The 10,446-nt window shown below is 34.4% G+C and overlaps 1 long non-coding RNA gene across 1 annotated transcript; it reads left to right on the top strand.

The window, feature by feature from the left end:
• The first annotated feature begins 46 nt into the window (after window positions 1–46).
• LOC104911380 lies at window positions 47–9,871 on the top strand. The gene is made up of 3 exons (XR_002115887.2): window positions 47–466; window positions 3,281–3,452; window positions 4,936–9,871. It is a non-coding gene; the product is annotated as an uncharacterized LOC104911380 (long non-coding RNA).
• The last annotated feature ends 575 nt before the right edge of the window (window positions 9,872–10,446 follow it).

Genomic DNA, 10,446 nt, shown 5'->3' with positions numbered 1-10,446 from the left:
TTCGTTTGTTTTGTTTATTATATATATATATATATATATATATATATTCTTTTGAAAAAATCATCTGGTTAAAAGTTTGGAATCTTGAGTTGTTCCTCTGGTGGAATGATTGATGGTGGAGTCATCCCTCTGTGAATCAAACTTGTTTATTAGAAAGTTAATTGCCCCATTTCTCTGAGTAGAAGTGAATTGAAGCAGCCCAAGCCAGTTTCTCATCTCCTAGAATGCAGCTGCTTTCCAGACAGCACATTTGCTGTTTCTCCACAGATGCAGAGAGATGCATCCACTAAGCATGACTGTCCTGTTCCCAGATGAGAAAAGGACCAGGTTTTCAGGCAACGTGAAAGAGACAAACGTCCACGTGCCTCTCCTGGCCTGTCTTCAGCCAGAGCAGCGAGCTTATTAGGGAAGATATGGAAGAAGAAAGAAGTACTGTTGCTACAGGATGCATTCCAGCTGGAATAATGTAAGTTTTTAGGCATGCAAGCTCTTCCTCAGCAACTTGTTCATCCTATAAACCTTACAGTCCATTGTGGCTTCAACCACATCCATTTTACACGTAGTCTCATGGCCAAAGCAATACTTAGTGAAAAGAATTAAAATTACTTCTGGCTCTGGCTTTGTTTTGGCTGAAAATATGTCTGTGTTTTGAATTTTTTAGACTGAAGTTACTGAACTCCCTTGTAGATGTACTTAAAAATGTGATAGATAGTTACCTTTAATGTAGAATAGGGGTTACTTATAGGAATTTAATCTTGAATCCAGGTTATGAGAGTTCATCACTTTTTGTTCAGAGCTGAAACTCCTGGATCTCATTAGATGAATCTCTGACTCTCACTGAAATAGCCATTGCTTCATAATTTGTTGAATTTAGTTATGCTCTGTTGTTTTTGTAATACATCACTCTTACCAGCATGCATTTCTGTTTGGTCTTGAAGCAAATTGCTTTCCTGCATAGAAGGTATTGCTAAAACATGCCAGAAAGACAAAGTGTTTCTCTCATTTAAAGCCAGTCCAGGTTTTTAGAGACAAGCTGTGAGAGGAGTTGCATGGGGCCCTTCTTTGCACAGATACTTCCTGCGCTCTTTCTATTACTTTTTCTTTAATTCCACTAAAACATCTTTTTCACTGTCCTAGAGTTGTCAGTCACGTGAGCAGCCCATCTGACTTCAAAGCAACATTTTGAAAAGGAAAAAGTTATTTGAATGGTGAAGTGATGTAAATTAGTCTTGTGAAGAGTGGTGTTGTTTTTTGTTCCTTTCTGTTAATTCTGAAGTGCATACACTTTAGCACTGAGGAATTATTTTATCTGATGCATGCTAAGATTGTCATCTGTACTTCATCACATACAATGTGTGTTTACGTAAGTGTTTTTTCCTTCATTTTTCTTCAGAAAATATGTACCTATATCTGAACAGCTCTGCAAGCTGACATTTCTTTCTGAACAGCTATGTGAAGAATTTGTTTAAATTTTCCAGCTTTTTTTACCTTATCCCTTAAAGAATGATTCTCCATGATCCCTATTCAGTTCTTCAATGACAGTTTATTCTTAGGCCTGTTTAATTTTTTTTTCTTTAATTTAAATTTAATAAAAAATAAATAAAATAAAAAAATAAATTTTGCTAAAATTTAGCAATTTATAAAATAAAAAATTTAATTTTTAATTTGTAAAATCTTTCTCTATTTTGGTCTCCTTATCTGTTTTTCAGTCTTCCACTTCATCAATTTTTCGGTTCCTTTAATCATTTAGGAGTCCTTTTTGATTGTTTTTTTTTATATATATAATTTCCTTTTGCATCACTGTTAACCATTTACTATTCTTGAACATTTGGAATTAGGCGTAAGGTAGCCCTCAGTGCACTTTTTATGTCACTTTAGTTTCTATTTTTACAACATTGCTATGCTATAACTTAGCTTCATTGTAAACACTTAGATGTATCAAGATGAGAATCAGTCTACTTTTCTTTTCTATGTATGTATGTCTATCCTTGTAGAAAAGTAAACAAATCGAATTCCTAAGTCTGAGGGTCAGTTTCTTATTAAATCTCTAGTAGAATGCCACACTTCGGTATTTTAATGAATATACAAAGATTTTTCCACACTGTTTATTTATTCTAATAATCACTGTCCAGTGACAGTAATCTCAAACCCTGAATCCCTTTTCATTTCATTTTCTCCCCCTCTTCCTTTAATGAGGAGTAATGGGAGAGTGATGTAGAAGTTTAGCTGCCTGTCAGGGTGAAATCACCACAACTGGTAGCAGAGATACATCAAATTTGGTCACAGACCCTCCTTTAAGAATATATCAACGCTGATAAAGGATACAACTCTTGCTGTGATGCAAAAATGAAGAACAAAACTGCAAATGAAATAAAGCAGAAGGGATATCATAAAATTAAAATATTTGAAAGTGAAGACTTGCACTAAAACAGTACATATAGTAAAAATTGTTCAGTTCTGAAAATATGAGAGAAAAAATACTGCAAATCTAATTTACAAGAACAAATCAAATAAAACAGTTGTAGTTATTTTTTATTTTCTGATGGAAAATGATAAAAGAGGAATTTATTTAGCAGGTTAATTATTATTATTATTATTATTTAATCTGCTAAGCTTTGTTTTTATAAGAACTGCAATGTTTTTGTCAAACAAAATCTTTCAGTGTGTTGTGACTATTTGAGTGCTATCACTTTTACTTTCTTGTCTCTTCATATTGTTTTATTCTATATAGTTTTAAAATAGAAATGGAAAGCAAGCATAAACTAATATCTCAAAACGTTCTTTTTTACAAACGCTTATTGTCTATGAAAGACTTTTTAAAACAATGAAAACATTATATTCCATTAATGGTATTTTACTTTAGTTGAACTTTCTGACTTGCTATCACTTATTACATAAACAGCTCAACAGGTTAAAAAAGAAAAGAAAGAAAAACAGGCAACATCTTATCAAGCTGCTTGTCTCTGCTATTAGAATAATGAACTAATTTTCAGTTCACTGAAATAATATAGAAAACACAATACAGATAACCAAATGCCAGGTGCACAGTGAGCTATGTTGCACTACCAATCATTTTATCACTTCTGGAAGTCGTAGTTTTACATGGCTGAGAAAGAAAAACTTTGTTTTTCATGTATGAAAATATTTTACCAGCAAAGCAACTCCCACCACCCTTTGTGGGCATACTCCCTGCTGTTCACAGGAATCATTCACTCATCTTTCAGTAGCTTACAGTGGTGTTTCAAAAGCCAGTCTGAGAAAGCATTGTGTTGATTCCCAGCTCAACAGAGGTGATTCTACAGCAAGTCTTGTGGTCATTCAGCAACTTCTCCATTCTCTACGTGTTTCTAAGAGCACAGATTTGTGGAGAAGCAGATCTTCTGAACCACTAAAGCTGGAATGAAGAAGCTCTATTAACTGGGTAAAGGAGATTCACTCATTGCAACACATCTGTAAGTGTTTTGTAGATCAATACCAATTATAATTCTTATGCTTGTTGCTTAGGAAAAAATATGTTTGACAGAAGCTCCTAGGAAATATATGTTTCCCTGAGGAACAATATGTTACCTTAAGGAAAACCTACCTTAAGATTATTGGAGGGACTGATTAAATAGCAGATTTCTTTTTTATCATGATGCTTTTGACAAGAAATTCAGCGGTTTTCCAGCTCTTCTTCAGGAGTTAAGGGGATGAGAATTATAAATAAGAGTTTGTTTTCTTAAGATCTTCAATTTAACAAAAGTATCTGATGTGGCAAGTTTAATCATCTTTCTGCCAGTTAAGAGACAGACTTTCCCAAAGGCAGTGTCTTAATTTTACCTTAATCTTCTAATTACATAATATGCATGTGTCTCTGTGTAAATGTTGACTCTAACTTCTTGAATACTCAGAGAGAATGATGTAATGCCTTGGGGGTCTTGATATTTAATTACTGAGAACTTTCCCATCTATGCACTGTCTAGGCTGCAGTTAGATGCAAAGCTGCATCTTGGCTGAAAATCCCGGAGGTCTCCAGATAAATACAACACCTTAAAAAACCTGGTTTTGGAGAACTATTGTATACTATAGAATAGTGGGCCTGCTTTGGTTCTCCCATGTTTTCATGTAGTATGGAAGAGATCACAAATCATCTGCCTAGATGCAAAAGTCTGTATTTAAAAACCTCTGATAATGTAGGTTCACATAAGCTCAGGTTCTGAATGTCTTAAGCTCTCTTTATATCTGGCAAAGTCAGTGCTGTGATTCATCATTCCACCCTGATTTAGTAACCTAAAACAGATCAATTAGGCTTTAGGCAGTGAGAAATGTGTTGAAAGGACAGTAGAATCTGAAAGACAGATAAAGTATATCCCATCCTGTATTCTAGTGCAGTAAAGATGCTTTGTTACACTATGAAAATCCAATATTAATTGCAAAAGTAAAGGAGGAGTACTGGTAATATACATTACCTTAATTGGAATATGTTTACTTTATGCTGAAATTTATGGAAAACTAGGAAATATTATTACTATTTTTTTTTTCTATCAAGGTTTTTTTTGTTTGTTTTTTGTTTTTTGTTTTTTGTTTTTGGCTTTGGCTTTGGCTTTGGCTTTGGCTTTGGCACTTAACTAAATTTAAAACGAAGAGCTTTTTAAAGCAATGGATCTGACAGCCAAAATGAAAGAAGATATAAAAGGTTTTGGAGAGAGTATAGAGAAAACTAATACATATGATTAAGGGGGACAGAGAAGCTGATTTATGAAGAAAGATTAAAGAAGTAAAATATGTGCATGTACATTGGAGATTAACTAAGTGGCTCATAGGAAGCATAACTATTTTCAAGTATTTGATGCATGCAAACACCAAGGATGGAGAGGAAATGATTATTTGGATACATTTAAATGGGGAAAGATTCTGACATTAAAGTCTGATACTGTTTTGCTTCAATGTTGCCAGGAAAGATCTATATGCTGAAAGAGGACTACACCCAAAAGGGAAAAATTATACATTAGAAGAAGCATGAAGCCAAAAGGACTTCAGAAATTATTAAAAAACACTATACATTTTAATACCAAATAAGAGTCTTGTAAACTTTTGAACCAGCCTATAAAACTCAATAGAACAGTATGACAGCACTAAATTGGTTAACGGATTCAAATTTTGTTGAAGTTTTCTTTTCCCGCAAAAAAATAAATGCATCATTTTGAAAGATCCTTGCAGATGGAGTGATCAGCTGGTTGACCTAAGATGACAAACTAGATCCTTTCCATGTATAAATTGGATGCTCAGCAAATATCCTAGTAAATGCTGGCCCCAGAAAAAAGTTCACTCAGTCTTTTTCACACCTTGACAGATTATATAGCAGTTAATAATTAAGCAAAAGGAAGTTTTGTATAAAAAAATCTGCCATCATATAGGAAATATATATGTTCTAACTCTGTATGTAGAGTCCACTGGTGTGGCTATGAGTGGTATCTTTGCTGACCAATAACACTGCTGGTAAACTATCAGGTAATTATAAGTCTGAAGAAAAGGATCCACACAGAGGCCAATTGAATAGCAACTGAACTGGAAAAAAGACAAGTTGTAGGCACAAGTATGGATTTACCAGAAAAAGGAAAAAGAAAAAGAAAAAAAGATTTCTGCTTGTGAGAAACAATGTGGCTGTACTGCTTGCTGAGCCCAGATTCTCTATCTTGCCATAGGATTAGCTTGGTTCTACCTATATGTAGGCAGAAATTTGTTTGAAAGAGTCAAATGAAGAATCCATATTCTTTAGTTATTTATATAGTTTGTCAGAACAGGATTCAAATATTGTCAGTCATCTTGAATTATAACTAGTTTACAGCTTGTGCTCTGAACCCATCCACTCTTTTGATCTTTTTACCTTAAGAATGCAACGTGGGAAATAACTTTAAAGTGAATGATACACATCTGAAGGACTGTCACAAAAAATAAATAAGAATTCAGAAACATTCCGTGTTAAAAAAAAAAAAAAAGTACCTTTTTAGAACTGAGAGAGAATTTGAGCTCTTGTGCTCATTCATTGCAGAATTTAAGTGTAATATTTTACCTCTTCCTTAGCAGCAAAGAAGCGACATCAGATGTGGGAGATGTATCTGTAGATTTTTACATCTCACAAATAATCAGCGGTTTAGAGTCAATAAAACTACTTACCTAAAATAGAATACTGGAAGGTTTAAGTGTCTGTGTTGAAACTGTGACTTGAAAACCTTGCATTCAGCGTCTGCCTGACTAGAGAGTCATTTAAATATAACCATCTTCCATGTTAGCTCTAAATGTTTTTGAGAGCACATGATATTCTGTTTCTGACCATTCTCAGAAGGGCTCAGGGTGAAGGCATGTACCTCGATCTGAATTAAGCAGTCTGGGAATCCAGAAGATAAATGGTAGCATTAGCTTGTAGCTGAGACTTGGAAAGTGCATCAGACACATGTAGTATATGCCAATAAAACTGGGAGCCTTTCAGAAGGAGACGACTTTTTACATCTGCTTTGACCTCAGGCATTTAAACTCTTATTTTGGAGGAGGCACACCTCCTCTGGTTCCCTGGAACCCACTGGGTTCCAGGCTAGTCTACATAGCTGTACAGATGTGCACTACAACTGCAAAACTAGTTAAGATTCAAGGAGATAGATAAGGAAAGAAACAATTTTTATGGAGCAAGAAGGATTCTGACCTTTGTCTTTGCCCCATACATTAAATAGTAGAACTAAGAATAATCTAATGTTGCATCATTAACATCTCATCTTCATCAGTGGCTATGTTTTAAAAAAAACAAACAACGGAGCCTTTGAAATAAAAGTTGAATTACTCTGATGGTGCACACTGAGTGGATGGAAATAACCACAGTCTTCCACTGTGACAGAGTGCCTAAACTATGTAGGTTGGCATTATCTGACTTTCAAAATTATGAGTTAGGCTCTAGATAACTCCACAGTGTTTGTATTTTGTTAGCCCTCTCACATATCATCATCTGTTCTCTGTAGATAACAGGTCTCTAATCTTGGCTTTGGATTCTATTTTGTGGTCTGAAACCATTGTGAGTGTCTGTGAGCACCTCTGCACCTTTCTGGAGCATCTTGTGGGCAACAAGAGTTTTAAGTGGAGAACTTAAGACGTGCTCAGCACTTTTGCTTTAACTGCTTTTGTCATTTGTCTTTCTGGCATCTCTATAGAGTTCATGGATATTTCCCTTGTAATTCTTGAAAGTTTAACTTGTACCTCAGTCTCCTGAAGAAAATATTGCTAAAGATCAGAAATAGGTTTAAATCATAAGGTTTCCAGGAGAGCAAATCTAGGAATTTCTCTCAGTTCCATCCTTAACACTGCGGTAGAAGCCAGTGACAACAGGGCTTTTATTCCAGATATCAGACTGAGAATTGGTCTTGACTTGTTGAACAATGTATTTTGTATATATATAAGCAAGGAAAATATTGATAGTGAAATAATTATGAATACATAAATGTGAGACAGTAGGAAGCCATGTTTATATGCATTTTTCAGTTTATAACCACACTTTTTAGAATTTCCTGTCTTTTGTTTTAGCCAGACACATGGGATTATTTTAGTGTACTTTTATTTGTGTGTTCTGTTTCCTTTACATTTTTTGTTTGAGCAGAAAAGGATGGGGATAAAAATGCAGTCTTCAACAAAGTTTTACAAAGTTTATGATTCTAGGCTGTAGTTATTCCCCTATGTGCACTTAAGACAATAATAAAAATGCAAGCACCATATTTTGAAGTTATTATGACTTATTATGTAAACAGATGATAATAAAACATTCTGAGTTATTATTCAAACACAATACATCATAATTGTTTCTTTGGAGACACTATACATTTCTGTCATGGACTTTATTTACAGGATTCTTTGTAAAACCTTCACAAAGGTAATTACTGTCTATTCCCATCATCACATTTCAAAAATAGTGATCTCAGCCTCTGAACATGTAAACTCTGAAACAAAAGAAGAGTCCTATTGTCTTCTTGTGTAAACAAAGCTTGTTTACAAGGTTGGGCATTCGAACATTAAGCCTTACTTGTAATACTCATGATCATACAGGTTTTCAGGATAATATATGTGAACTAACAGATGGTGGTTTCAGGCCACTTAATCTTAAAAAGCTAGTTTATTTGATGAAAAACTTAGGAACTGCCTTTGTATTTTTAAAACATTTCTGGGAAATGGAGGATGAATATCTGATTAGTTCCCTTTGCAATGATACACATCTGAAGGACTGGTTGATAGACAGTATTTAACAAACATGGGTAGTATCTTGTTCCACTCTGAGTGGAAAAAAATCCCTTTTCTTTTGTTAATATAAAGTTCATAATTAAATTATTCTTGAAATACTCTCAGACATTTCAGCAAAATAAAACAAAAACCAAAAGTTCTATTTAGTGTGGATTGGCATTGTGTTGTACTTTATCTCTCAATTTGTTCTTGTCTTGTGGGTGGGGAATAAGATCCAGATCATCTTTCCTTGAGAATTTACTCCTTCCTCCTTGCTGTGACTGAACCTATCAGTGATAAGGATTGATCTTTGGGAGGACTGAAGGAATTCCACTGGGTAATGTCTGATATTCAGAGTCCACAACCCCAAAAGGGAAGTCTTTGCCACACATTGAACTGGAAACAATAGGTTCTCAAAGAAAGTCACTTTCTTAAATCTCTTCTCTGTGCCTTACTGGTGTGTTCTGATAGAAGTCAAGATGCTGAAATAGACCTTGAAAACACACATTTGCCTTATCTTACTTTCTGGACACAAATCCTAAAGTCAGAGAAGACAATTGAGCTTTCCTAGATTTCACCTCTTTGCCTCTTAAGGGTCCAGAAAGAATGGGCCTCCCTTTTGAGGCACATATGATAAAAGTATGTCAAATGACTTGACTAGGGACAATGATGAAGTAGTGAGCCACAGGCCATGTAGAAATGCCAGTGTAATATTATCTAATGAACCTTAGTGGGCTTACTCTGGACTACCACAAAGAAGAGAAATGCAAATTTATTTTGCAACAAATGCCTAAAGAGAAATTGTTGGTTTCACAAGTATTTGAGACTCATCTAATAATTGCTTTTCCATTTGTTTTTCATCTCTGTAATGTAACTGTATAAATATATTAAAAAAACAAACCAATGCACTAGAAACATCTCAATGTGATTATCATGTCATAGTAGTTTTTACTAGATATACAAATAAAAACTGAAAAATGATGATGCCTGATGCCTGGAATTTTGTGCTCTGAACAATGCTAGCTCAGTGAAAAAGAACCATTTCATATTCATTCTCTTTTGAATACTGCATGTGATTTCTAGTCACAATTTAATGGACAAAAATTTCTGGTAAAGAAGTAAAAAAAACACCACTTGAAATTTCTGCCTGAATTCAGGTAGAAGGACTTGCCCTGTTGATTCTAATAAGATGTTTTCCATACTGTTGTATAATCATAAGCATAACATTAACTTTTTTCATCATTTGTAATGTTAGCAACAGGCTGAGGGGCCAAATAAGCCTTCGCTGCAAGAACTGACTCATTCAGACCAAGAAGGGTAAGGGATCTGCACAGAATTCATAGTAATGCTCCTAAATTGAAGTAAGATACCTCAAATGATCACCGTCTTCATGTCACTCTTTACGATACTCCGTGTTTTCTTAGTTGCAATGATACAAATATAGGAATTATCTATAGATTGCATAAATGTTGATAATAAGTGTTGTTTCAGCATGAAATGTATTGTCTGTTTCTGTGAAGCTAATGGCTCTTTGGTCATGGAGCTTAAAGTGATGTGATCTCATGAAGATTGTCAAGTTTGTCATTACTTCTGAACTCCCTAAATGAATTAAAATAAATAAAGGATTTTCTTCTAAATTAAAGAGGATGGTTCCTATTTATTTAGTTTGATGATCTGTAAAATGTCAAGTGCACTGTAAAGAGAGGGAATTGATGGCAAATCATTACTTAGATATTGCAAAGTAAATATGAGGAAAAAATTCTTGTGTTTAGAAGGACAGTTTTTTATTTACACACACACATATATGTTTTGAGGTTAATAACCAACACCCAGCTATGTCTTCAATTTAAGTTAGGCAGGAGTTTCTATTACATTTTAACACAGGATGGGTGAGAAAATAAGTTTCATTTTATACGTGTGTGTACACACATAAACCATTTCAGGAATGACAGTTTCCTCTCTGTCCAATTAGGTGAATTGAATGTGATTATGCTGTAGTTCTCAGGGCTCTAATTGCACATAAAAACTTCCAAATCACAACACATGTAATATTTCCATCCAAAACCAAGAGGGAATTATTAAAATGTGGTAGGATTTCATGTAACATTGGCAGACAGCTTAGATGGCAATAATTTAACACTTGCACCATGAAATTAAAATTTACATTCACCCTGTGCAATTCTTCAGACCAACAGCAGACAGTTGTATTTT

This window comes from Meleagris gallopavo, chromosome 6, assembly GCF_000146605.3.
Source record: "Meleagris gallopavo isolate NT-WF06-2002-E0010 breed Aviagen turkey brand Nicholas breeding stock chromosome 6, Turkey_5.1, whole genome shotgun sequence".
NCBI lineage: Eukaryota > Metazoa > Chordata > Aves > Galliformes > Phasianidae > Meleagris > Meleagris gallopavo.
This window is presented reverse-complemented; position numbering and strand designations above follow the sequence as displayed.